At 37.0% G+C, this 13,799-nt stretch overlaps 1 protein-coding gene across 1 annotated transcript in view; it reads left to right on the top strand.

Annotated features, from left to right (window-relative positions):
• Window positions 1-2,260: 2,260 nt before the first annotated feature.
• LOC112050168 (beta-1,4-glucuronyltransferase 1) overlaps window positions 2,261-13,799 on the top strand; it is a 111,275-nt gene continuing 99,736 nt past the window's right edge. The window contains exon 1 of the mRNA XM_052891427.1: window positions 2,261-2,505. The gene's annotated coding sequence lies outside the window, so the exon portion shown is untranslated. The remainder of the gene's footprint in view (window positions 2,506-13,799) is intronic.

The following is a 13,799-nucleotide window of genomic DNA, read 5'->3' as shown; positions in this document are numbered from 1 at the left end:
TACAATTGCAAGTATAATTATATCTCTATCTGTCTGTTTGTTTGAAAAATTTTCGCGCCTTAACAAGAAGAATCAATTTTGATGAATTAAATTTATTAAATACAAAACTACATCCAACGATGAATGGACCTTGACACATAAGTTCATCATCATCATCATCATCATCGTCATCATCATCATCATCCATGGACTTCCAAAGACAACGGTCTGGAGCCGCTAGCATCCAGCGGCTCCCTGCAACCCGCTTGATGTCCTCTGTCCACCTAGTGGGTCGTGCAACACTGCGCTTTCCGGTGCAGGGTCGCGATTCCAGCACCTTGGGACCCCAACGTCCGTCAGTTCACGTCCCACGTTTATGAGATACGTGTTGTCGCAAAAAAAGTTTCATAAGTGAAATGAGAATTTTTTTAGGGAGAACTGTAAATTTTTAAGAAGTTTGCATTTGGCCGAGTAGGTACTGTCTTCCGATCAGCCAATTTGTTGTAAAATGGGGATTCCTCAAGGATCTATACTAGGACCATTTCTTTTTCTCATTTCGGAGCAAGGCACGTTAAATCATGACATAATTTGACGTTACAAAAGTGCTTGTAAACTAAGCCCAACCAAATAATAAAATAATTTTGATTTTGATTTCTAACAGCAGAGTTGTCTGGAATATCTTGCAAACGAAGTCGGGAGCAACAATTAGCTAGAAATGATTCAAATATTCTTATCAACAAAACGCTGTAAAACGGAAGCAATGTTTGACGGACGGATTACCAAAATAGTTAAACTAGAATAATTATAATGTCACAAAAACATAATATTATCATAATATATTAAATTATAGATAGCTCCACGGTTAAAGGAGCGGACTAAATACCGAAGGGTTATGGGTTCGAGCCCCGTCCGCTGTATAAGCATGCCTCTAAGCAGAAGCAAGCAAAACACTGAAGACCTTATATTTTCAATAGCAATGTACTATAATTTATTCAGATAGATAGGTAACTAAAAACGTCTGTTAAACTATAAACATATAAATGGTTAAACTGGACGTAATCGTAGGCTAAATAAAGCAATCAAAGATTAAACCAGGATAGGTGCTCGTATAGTCTGGCCAGGAAATTGTGTAATTCGTCTTCTATTACACACATTACGTCGCTTCCTCGTGCGGACCAGGCTCCCGGAAATCTGGTATCTGGCCTATGTACTCGCACAGTATGAATAACTAGCCACAAAATAATAGTGTACAATATATTGTATTAGGCAAAGTTCATAGTAGGCATGGCAATAAAATTAAAGTTCATCTAATGACATTTTATATGCCAATCGTTAAGTACTCTCAACAATTCCACTATCATAATATACCAATAATTGTGGGCTTCCAAAAAGGTTCTATGTTCGGATGTATGTATGTTTTTTTTTCTACCATCAGTAGACGAAAAGCTGAGTTGCCGATATTGAAGCATCAGCTGACAACACGCTGTATAAAAAACTGAAAGTAATTAGTCTAAATCAAATCTAATATAATTGAGAAAATGTTTTCAACAGAAAGCCGTATTTTATAATTCTTCTAACTTTTTCGTTCTATCGCTAAACTGCTATTGTAAGGAGTGATTACAGAAAGTGGTTTTTTTTGGAAAGAAATTAGACCAGTGAAATTTAGATTATTTTTATTAACGTATCTTCGTGGCTAAGAAAGTCAGTAAAGTTTTCAAAACTCAAAGTATCATGACTGTATCAGATTGTGCAACGAAGTCTACGTATATTATATCATCTAAGGGGCCAGCCATGTTCTACAAATTCAGTTTCATCCAGTAACCAAGGAAATATTTAAAGAGTATATCCTTTTCGTGAAGGCATATTCTTTCCTCGATTACCTATCTAAAAATTGAAATGAATATTGTAGATATAGTCTGAAAATTTAGAAACTCTTTCTTTTTCGTGAAAATCCCTTTATCTTCAATCTTATTGGTACAAGTATTATTTAGAATTGTGGTAGAATAATCTAACCAATAACACAGAGCTTTAAACTTTTACCCATCGACGAATAAATCGTCTAGTGCATTAGCAATTATCGGTTTTACTTTCATCGGCGTCCCAGCACATATTCGACTTTGGCATACAAGCAACAAAGTGTAATTCACTCCTTTCGAAGAAGTAAGCCAGACGGGTGTTTGTTGCTAATATTAGATGGGCACAAAAAACGCCGGCGTCGGGTTGTGGCCCTTTCACGGTCCCTCGTCCCGGAGCGTTGTGTTTCCTACCCGAACACACGAGTACACAGACTCAGCCAACAGTTCGTCGCGTACCGCCACTCGGGGCGCCTGTGTACCGACTTTTGTGCCGCGTTTTATAGACACTTGCATTATCGCCATACAAATGCATAACATCGCTGTTATAACGATATTTTAGGAGAGTGCCACTATTTTTAACGTGCAACCCGACAGTGTGCATCCTGGCTCGTCCTTCTCGCCAATGTTATCTCGGATCATCCGTGGAACGAGGAATAAACATAGCACTTCGGTAAGTTATACGTTTGATGGTATTATCAGTCATTATGGCTATCATTTTTGATTTTAAACACATCTCGGTGCCGTTACGAGAGGAGTAATGCAATTTTTCAACGTGTTATGCTAATGAGCACCGATAATAGGTACTGGAAACACGCTAACAATCCAAGCGAAAGCGAAAATTGTGAATACTTTGCCGGATTTCGTACTCTCGAAGACAATATACTATGGAGCTTTTTATAATATAAGGTGATTTTTGGTAAAACTTCTTAAAACTGTAAAAAGGCACTTAGTTGATTTAAACATTCTGTGTACGGTACATCTAAAACAAGAAGTTAATGTTAGAAGTACGTACTTATATAGATAGGTACATCCTTCGTCTAAATTTACGATATTTTCTAAATATTTTGATGTAGTAGATATTCATGATCTTAAGCTAAAGGTTATTGTGCTGGATTTGACTGAGTTACGTACAAGTCGTTGGATAATAATAGTCTATTCTGAACACATTGAATTTAAAATCTGGTCTGACGTAGCTGCTTACTTCAAGCTTGAGTACGTTGGAATGCAAAAAACTGTAGTACAACAAAAACATTATATACTTATACGTATGATGGATATAATGATGCCGGTAATAAAGATGTCTAATAAACAGCCAAATTATGTTCACAAAAATGTGACTGCTCTAAAATGCGAGGTGCAACATTTCGTTATCCAGATGTTGTTTGAGATTGATGAAACAACGCAATCTTCTCGAGGCATCTAAAAGACCCATCCATAATGGTTGACCCGACACGTTCGCTCCACAATGCTTGCGAAATGTTGACATATCATCTGGATTTACGAACTTTTAACTTATATTTTACAGTAACGTCCTCGACGTATTGCATTCTCGTCTTTTATGGTTGAAAGAATTGCTCAATTCGAAACACAAACGTTCTTTTGCGGAGATGAAAAGTGAAAACTGTTTGCGTTTTGTCTATAAAATTTGAATGTTTACAGCCAGTAGCGTTTGACGAGACATTAGCAGCTGGGGTTTACGTAAAAAATGGTGTTATGAATTTTAACGAGATGTCGTTTCGACACGACATAGCAGCTCGTAGTTATATCGCTACGGACGAATCACGCCCCCTCTGTCGCTGTTTCAAATCAATAGACCGGTAGGTACATACGCACCACCGACCAGACGGACTCTAAATGGGAATTGTGTAACTAAGGTACATATAGTTATGTACTGCCAACTTCAAACAGGGTAACTAATAGCTGGAAAGTTTCCAATTGTTTGCTTCGAACAATCATTGAATAGGTACACTAAATTCGGCAATTGGATAACCTACATATGAATGATGAAGCACCTGGTTAACAAGTATTGAAATTTGTAATTATTGATTTTTGCCCTTAAATCTACTTACACTAAATTTTTCATTTTCACAAAATGGTTTTACAATAAAAATGAAAATGTCTCCCTTAAAGTGTACATAAATTTTCAATTTAAGTAAAGAATTTAGAACTACCTTACATAAATTTGAACAAATTGTAGATAGGTAATATAATAGTTAGGTATTATATAAAAGTTCATATTAAACTGGTCGATGAACCCCTTCTTCCAGACAAAGGCAAACAATTTATTATACAAACAATCCGTTCAAAACAAACTAAAACAATTCTTTTGGAACTATTTGGTCAAACCATTTATAACCGACTTTCAAAGAGGAGGATCTACCATCTATACAATATTTATATTTGTTATAGCTATCGAGACTAACGAACAACAATTGATTTTAAAATCATTATCACCAACTTCAATAACCCACTAAAGGCCTCTCTCCTTAAAAGAGGTTTTAATATACCGTCCAAACGGCACCAATAGGCTCCCCGGAATAACAGGGCGGTGTCTCCACTCAGCATTTTGTTTGTAAGACACAGCATATTGACGAATGGAGACCCTTTTAGGATCACATCACACTAGTTGTTCAATTTGGTTTTATTGTTATGTCTACTTTATTCTTTTCTATGACATTGTATCTTAAATAGACTTTCTTTCTTTCTAAGCTCCAAAACTTCTCTCTTGTTTATCGGGATTTTTAAATATGTTTTTTTTTTTATAAATATAAATTGTTTGTAGTCCTCGTGATAAAAGCCTTTTTTAAGAGCTTAACCCGCGTCTAATGGATCCGGCTTAGAGTAACTTCTCAAATGGCCACTTGATTTATAAATCGATGAAGAAACTCAAGCCAGGATTAACATCGAACGACACTAAGCTCATTAGAAATCTTGTTCGTTTTTTCTCAAGGATTTTTTAACAGATCTCAGCTCTCTGGAATTCTATAAAAATAGTGATCGCAATATTTACGAGTACTTTATTAAGTTTATCGAAAATGTGATAAAAATATTTTTTTTTAGTCTTTCCTTATTCCTGCAATCTGTAGTAAGACATTTAGCTGGATTTTAAGTATTTGTACTAAGTAAAATTCAGTGATTTGCCCAAATATAATCTATACTAATATTATAAAGAGGTAAAGTTTGTAAGTTTGTAACAATTTTTTGAAATTGGGTAATCTTCGGAACTACTGGACCGGTTTTAAAAATTCTTTCACCAGTAGAATGCTACGTTATCGGGGAGTGCTATAGGCTATATTTTATATTTCTATCATATATAACTACTGAGATATCGCGGGTTTTCTCTTACAGGTCAGACCGAAAAACTTACTTATTCGCATGCGCTGCCTCAACCATTGCGTATAACTGAAATAAATGTATGGAGGCTTTTTGAACCTTTAAAAGTTCTACAAAAAAGTCCGCGACACCATATATCTATCTTTTATATTTTAGCAGATATAGTACCTTTAGTACTTTAATAAATTATTTAAATTTTAAACTAAGGTTTACGTCATTATTTACACAACTAAACTTAAATCCTTATCAAAATAAATTATTTAATAATCACAAGGATATTATAGAGATAAGATTTGCCCTTTACAGTATGTTAATTAGTTATATAGTTTCGGAGATAATACAAAATTTCTGAAAGTCGCAGAAATGCCGCTATATGACGCCCCGCGGTTTCAATTACGTGGTTCCCGTTCCCGTATGAATATGAGGACCAAACATAGCCTATGACACTCGCAAATAATGTAGCTTTCTATTGGTAAAAGAATTTTCCAAATCGGTCCAGTAGATCCAGAGATTACCCCCGACAACCACACAAACTATACCTCTTTATAGTATTAGCATAGAAGTCGCTTGGGAAATTATAGTCTTTTGGTCATTGCACCACGCACAAAAGGCTGGACCAATTTTGTTGAGGGTAGGGATAGGATAGAGGTAGGGAAGGGGTAGGATAGAGGTAGGGTAGGGGTAATTTAGGGAAAGTGTAGGGTAGGGTAGGGTAGGGTACGGATAAGGTAGGAGTAGTGTAGGGTAGGGGCAAGGTAGAGGTAGGGGAAGGATATGGAACGTATAGGGTAGGGGAGGAGTAGGATAGGGGTAGGGTAGGGTAGGGGTAGGGTACGGGTAGGGTAGGGTTAGGGTAGGGATAAGGTAGGTGTAGGGTAGGATAGGGTATGGGTAGGTTACGGGTAGGGTTAGGGTAGGGTAAGGTGGGGGGAGGGAAGGGTTAGCGTTAGCGGTAGGGTAGGAGTAAGGTAGGGGTAGGGTAGGGTAGGGTAGGGTTGGGTAGGTTTACGAGCAGGGTAAGGTAGAGGTAGAGAAGTTTACATCAATTTTTACGCGGACGAAGTCGCGGGCGTCCGCTAGTAATTGTATAAAATATAATAATTGTGGTGCTCGTCTCTTGAGCCTTTTGAAAGTTGTACCAGGTTTCTTCATCATTAGGTTCCTTGATTTGGATGTTTACGAATACGAATAAAAATAAATGATAATTATTTTATTTCAATACTATTATTGATTTACGAGTATGTAACGTTTTGTGTACTTTTATGTTTACAAATAGTTTTGGGTCTGCATTTAAGTACTTTATGCATCGGATTTATGTAAACACTAGAAAAAAATAGTTTAGTGCTAAGAGATTTTTAGAGAATAGTTTAAAGATTTTCACAAATTAAACTAACCAGTAAAACTAATGATTGTATCGAATGAACATGACAATTTTATAATTATTTTTAGATAATTTTAAGGTACCTAGTTTTATAGATAATGTGCAGGAAAAATTTTAACTTTATTAATGAAGGTTTTTACACGCTTTATATTAGCTTTACTTGTAACTATTTATATAAGAAAATCTTGGAATCTTAATTTGACCCACTTCCTGGTTTTCGATTATAAAAAAATTTGCACACGTCGGAGTTCTGATGACAATACATGACTAGCTAAGAAACATCAATACAAATCCAATATGACGGCCTCCCCAATCACTTTAACTATGTAGACAAGACAAATCTTGGAATCCTAATTTGTCCCACTTCCCGGTCTTCGTGTAGGATGAAATTTTGCACACGCTCTGAGTTCTGAATACATGACTGCCTAAGAAACGTCATTACAAATCCAATATGGCGGCCTCCATAAGATGGCAGACTGGCTGTTTGAAATCCAACTCCATGATATAGATATTAAATGAAAGGATTTGCTGTCAGGAATATAAAAAAAAATAGTGACTTAAATCCAATATTTGTAATTTTTAGTGCGTGTTAAAGGTGTGTTTTTTTAGTTTTCTAAACTATTTAAAATTATTATGTTGCTAGGTATAGAAATGGCTGTTGTTATAGAACAAGTAATGATAATTGTCTCAACCAACTACTACAATTTAATTGATATTTATAGATTGTATCAATTTGCAATGAGAGGTACCTCTGACATATTAATAATAGTTCCTCAAAGCCTATCTCCAGCACCAAGTATACTATTATACTGTTAAAAGCTGTGGACGTACAGTCGCGCGCATAATTAGATAATTTCAAAAGAATGCGGTATGGTTAAGTTGTAAAGCTCGACGTTTATCGTAAAGGCATTACCGGCAGGTCAATAGTTTCTTATATAGTTGACTAAGGGCCTGCAGTAGCTAGACATGCCTCATTTTTAACCGACTTCAAAAAAGAAGGAGGTTCTCAATTCGATTCGTATGTTTTGTTTGTCACCTTATTTAACGTCATCATTTATTAACCAATTTTGAAAGTCTATTTTGTTTGATATGATTGGTTTATTAATTTTGTGTTTGTATATAATTTTGTTTGTGTGTAAATTAAATACGGATTTGAAGTAGGTTCCATTTTTATGTAAAAAATATTATACGAAGGTTAAAACTTTGCAAGGCTGCTCTTACCATAGACAAGTAGGTATGGAAGCATTTTTTTTTTAATATTTTGCTTGGCATAGTACTTATGAGAAATCATGTTCTCAATGAAGTCCTCATAAAGCTAACAATCTATTTTTTAGTATTTTTTTATATACTGATACAATTTAATCAGTGTAATAAATATATCAATACATCGTTTTATTCTTATATTTACAGACTAACATGTACGGCGATAGGAGCATGAACTCAAAAATCAAAATCAAAAATCATTTATTTCAAGTAGGCTCAGTTTACAAGCACTTTTGACACGTCAGTTGACTATTTGTAAAGATTCTACCACCGGTTTCGAAGGCAGGTTCTGCTGAGAAGATACCGGCAAGAAACTCAACAGTTGCTCTTTTGAAAAAGTCATACAGTATTATAATTTACACTTGATAACAATTACTGTTTACATTTCTTATAGTTTTACTTCCTGTGTGAAGGTGGAAGCTGATCCAACGGGCTCCAAGCATCTTTATCATTAAGGAACTCATCAATGTTGTAGTACCCTCGACTAAGTAAATGTTTTTTAACACATTGCTTAAAGCTATGCATTGGCAGGTCCATTACAGTCTTGGGGATCTTATTATAGAAGAGTACACCCAAACCTACAAAAGATTTTTTTACTTTTTGGAGACGATATGCAGAAATAACTAACTTATGCCCGTGTCTAGTAAGACGTGGGTTTAAATCTCCTTTTCGTTTGTACAAATTAATATTTTGTCTTACATATACTATACTGTTATATATAAATTGACAGGCTACTGTTAGTATACCTATTTCTTTAAACTTTTGACGAAGGGACTCGCGTGATTTTAATTGATTGATAAATCTAATGAATTGACTGCTAAATCATCCTTCATAAAATGCGGTAGGTCTGATAACCGCAGGCTTTCGTTCTATAGTACTGTTCGCCGGTTTATGGTGTTTAGATAACTGAACAATGCACCGACTACATTCCACGGCACCCAGTACAGACGGGGATTAGCCATAACTTATTTTAAAACTTGTGCACACACATGTGCGTCTGCGCTGACGCAATGATAGCCAGCTGTGCGTATAACTTCCTTTGCTGAAATATCTTTCATCATCAGTTCATTTTTACTGCACCACTACACATCCAGCACGTTAATTCACTAACTTTGAAAATGGTTTTACAGTCGTCGTGTTGGTTTTGTTTAACTTCATCATCATCATCATTATCAACCCATATTCGGCTCACTGTTGAGCTCGAGTCTCCTCTCAGAATGAGAGGGGACTCGAGCTCAGGCCAATAGTCCACCACGCTGGCCCCCATACAAACAACATCAACACGTGAAAGAAAACATCGTGAAGAAACCAGAGAATTTTCTTATTTTTCTGCGTTTGTGAAGACTGCCAATCCGCATTGGGCCAGCGTGGTGGACTATTGGCCTAACCCCTCTCACTCTGAGAGGAGACTCGAGCTCAGCAGTGAGCCGAATATGGGTTGATAACGACGACTTACATACATACATTACAAGATACGCGCGAAAAACATAACCCTTCTTGCAATCGGGTAACAAGTAGTTTAGCTAAATTAAAATTCGTTGATGTCGCTTAAATCAATGATTTTTCAAGCATGTCTACAGTGACAGACGAATAGACGTTCGAAATAGACAACAAAGCAACTACAAGGTCAAAACTATTATTGTTGATTTACTGAATATTGTTAACCGTTTCAGTTTATTGCACATGCAAGTATACATATAGAGCGAATTATCATAAATTATTACATTTTTTACATAATTCACTATTCACCCACGTTGTGTTGTGCTCAACAATGCTTTAACGATCTTTTTCTAACTCACGACAATCGACATTCGTTTGTATTTAGTTTCATGTTGGTCATTTGAATCATATCTATCTTCTTTTGTCGACTCACCATGCTAGCAATTGGCACTTTCTAATCGTAACATAGTGGTAAAGCAACTGTGGAGCTGGTTTTTAAATCTGGTTCCTGAAATTGTGCGTAACGATGAACGTGGGTGGATTTGTTGTTAGATATTACTTTTGTGATCGAATCAGAAATTAGGAGATCCGCAGACGAAACAGTTCAGCGAGTCGCGAAGCTGAAGTGCCAATGGGCAGGCCACATAGCTCGAAGAGCTGATGGACGTTGAGGTCCCAACGTGATGGGTGACCTCGCACCGGAAAGCACAATGATGGTAGTATAGACTCGAGGTGAAAAAAAAATATTTTTTCAAATTCAAGGGCTCATCAAGAGATTTCAAAATGGTATATCATGGCCATATTAAAAATAACCTACACTTAGGTAATCGCTATACAAAATACGCGAGGCGGATGACTAGGTGCGAGCAGGTTAGGCACTCGGGTTTTTATTTTTTAAATCATTACATTATTATCTATATTACTAGGCTAGAATAACGAAAGTGATGAGATGTGTCGTATATGAGGATCAGATCTTGGGTTCTAAGGATCATGGTGTTTAAGGGGTTGGATGCACGGCATGGGATATGTCCTTCCTTGGCAGAGTGGTCGTGGTTGCAGCGAATAGCGACGCTTTCGCGGCTGCATTATGGGATTATGGGATGACTCCACCATGGATGATTGTGTTGCCTTGACTAAATCCGTACAGTGGGTTGGATATCGGCCTCTGGATCTTTTGTCTTCGACTGGCCTGCACTACTAACCGCTCAATTGAATTCTATTTTTGATAGAGCGGTGTCTAGCTTAATAGAAATAAGTAGCCAACACAATAGTTGATAGTATCATCGATCTACTTCATTGTGTCACGTTTAATTTTGTTGTGCATGAAACCAGGTTAATGAGTATAGCCCAGCCCAGTTTGCGTCGCATGATCAGTTATACAGGGTGCTCGGGAGTATTCCCCATAAGTCTATGTATTTTATATTGTGTTCCTTGTATCACATCCATATATTATATATCTAGCCAAACTTATTCATTGATAAATATCATGAAGTAGCTTACGAGTGAACTGTGGAATGCCAGTTGCAATCTCGTCGATATCGAGAGTCTTACCACTACGATTACGTATTTTAAAATGCAAGGATTTAAGGCGGTGTTACATGGATAGTCGGAATTATTCGAATTACATTACTTTGTTGTTTGTTTAGTTAAAAAAAAATTAGTTATGCAGTTCGGCTAAGTGGACTTGATGTTATGAAAAGTACTCCCGAGCATCCTGTATAGAGTTTTGTATTTCTGCTTGGTCGCAAAGCAGTGAAAATAAATACACTAAATGTAATTTTTTTTCTTGACTGAGATGCCATCAGATGTTAAGTGACGTCTAAGATAGTATCGCGCTAACTTGGAAGAAGTACAGTTTATTTACCGTATACTACTAACAGGTTTCCACACGGCATCGGAATACCTTGGAAATAAAATTTATTATTATCAGCCTTTTTTAACAGCACACAGGACCTGGTTTCCTTCCTTATAGGAGAGCGGATATGGATTGCAGATCCTTCATTAACAACCCATTCTTATTCGGCTCTCTTAATCTCAAAATAAGATTGGTTAGGCAAATTGACCACCACGCTGGCCCAATGCGGATAGGCAGAATGAAGAAAGATTCAAGATTTCCTTACGATGTTTTTCCTTTGGAGACACGAGATTTTAATGGGGATGATGACTAGGTTGGAATATATTGATTTTTACAATAAATTCGGATAAATAAGGTCAATGTTAACTAATTTATACATAAAAAGCAAAGATTGACTGGATATTTGCAATATAAATAAGATTATAAAATTTCAAAATCTAATGAAAATCTTTTATCGTAATTAGATAAAAATTCATACAGTTTTAGCTGCCTTACATTAAATGTGACATTTTTCAATAAATGAACTATTAACATAAACGCACAAATAACAAAGATATTAGTAATTTTGTTTGAACGCCCATACAAATCTAACGATCAGCGAGCCAACGACGTCACTAACTCGTGCCATTTTGTATGGAGCGTTTTTCAGGGATCCGCGGCAGCGCCGCAAATCTGACCCTTTAAATCCCTGTAGCTCCGAAAGTAATGATCGCAGATACCTTGTTACTTTAACAAAATTGCTTTACTATTAGCATACTCTTAATTTATATACAATTTAAAAAACTGTCATCATCCCTATTGCTTAAAATGCACTCCTAAAAAGTTGGAAGGTGCATAAAGTACTAAAATTTAATGAAATCTAAAATCAGACACCACAATTATGTTAACCCCTCTTTTTATTACAGGGGATTAAGAAGGTGCAAAACATAAACGCAACGTTAACGATTTTTATTGCCACAAGCAATATAGAGTTGAAAATTGCGAAGGGAAGGAAGGAAACGCTGTTCAGTGTTCCGCTTCGATTGGAGGGGGTAGCAAATGCCGCCAGACTGGAGGCACCCCTTCCATCCCCCAATTAGTTAGGTATATAGGTAGTAATATTATTATTTCCCCAGTATTTACCTTATTTCGCTAGCGAAAATTTGTGATCGTTCAGGTTTCTCTGTTCAATGAAATATTGATTTCAGTTGCGACTCAATTGTAGAACTCGTATCTCCAGTTTTAAAATATCGTCAAATGCAGATGTCCAGTAAAATCTTATTTAAATTTGGATTCACTGCTGTTTACCAAACACAGGTAGAAAAAAGTTAAAAGCATTCGACCGATTCGAATTAGTATAGTAGTTTTGGTATAACTAAGTACAAGTACCTTTTTTTTTTTTTTTTTATTATTCTTTTACAAGTTAGCCCTTGACTACAATCTCACCTGATGGTAAGTGATGATGCAGTCTAAGATGGAAGCGGGCTAACTTGTTAGGAGGAGGATGAAAATCCACACCCCTTTCGGTTTCTACACGGCATCGCACCGGAACGCTAAATCGCTTGGCGGTACGTCTTTGCCGGTAGGGTGGTAACTAGCCACGGCCGAGGCCTCCCACCAGCCAGACCTGGACAAATTAAGAAAATCTCAATCTGCCCAGCCGGGGATCGAACCCAGGACCTCCGTCTTGTAAATCCACCGCGCATACCACTGCGCCACGGAGGCCGTCAAAACTGTCAAAACCTACTACTCATGCAGATATTGGTAATTTATATTCTGTCGACTTATTTTTTATAATCTGTTTAAACATTACAGTGGACCCTTGAGTAGTTGTTGAAAACCGCCATCGGCGTCTCTTGACATTTCGCCTGTCAGTTCTTGAAACTGGCGTGTATACTCCGCGCCACTAAACAAGTCCCGTAGACGCGGCGGTCATATTGTCATTTGTGTAAGGCGCTGATAATTTTAGTTTAGGTTTTAGCTGCGGGACTAACGTGGCGCGGAGTCTAGGTTAAAGATCCGAGCTCGCAGCGAAGATATTATTAACTGCTGACATTGCATACCCGTATTTTCGAGTAGACTTTAATAATGTTTTTCGCAATAAGTAATATATTAAGCAAATCGCCTGTATAGGTGGTTTGAGTAATTGCCAACGTCTCAGTAATGAAGATTTGCTTATTACGCTCTCTAATAAGCAAATCGTGTCGATATAAAATAATCGCATCGGAAAACGCAGTGTTGGTTGACCCCCCCTCTAGGTGGACTGAGGACATTAAGGTTTTTTTTTTATTCTTTACAAGCCCTTGACTACAATCTCACCTGATGGTAAGTGATGATGCAGTCTAAGATGGAAGCGGGCCAACTTGTTAGGAGGAGGATGAAAATCCACACCCCTTTTCGGTCTCTGCACGTTATCGTACCAGAACGCTAAATCGCTTGGCGGTACGTTTTTGTCGGTAGGGTGGTAACTAGCCACGGCCAAAGCCTCCCACCAGCCAAATTGCAGCAGGTTGCAGGGAACCGCTGGATGCTGGCTTCCGCTGGCTGGAAGTGGATGCAAGAGGCCTATGTCCAGCAGTGGACGTCCATCGGCTGATAATGTAATGATGATGATGAATGATCGATATAACAGTTAAAACTTTGATGACGTAAACCTACTAAAGTTTCCACTTGACTTTATACAGAGTTCCTTTCTAAATCTTGAACATAATAA

Source organism: Bicyclus anynana, chromosome 4 (assembly GCF_947172395.1).
Source record: "Bicyclus anynana chromosome 4, ilBicAnyn1.1, whole genome shotgun sequence".
Classification (NCBI taxonomy): domain Eukaryota; kingdom Metazoa; phylum Arthropoda; class Insecta; order Lepidoptera; family Nymphalidae; genus Bicyclus; species Bicyclus anynana.
This window is presented reverse-complemented; position numbering and strand designations above follow the sequence as displayed.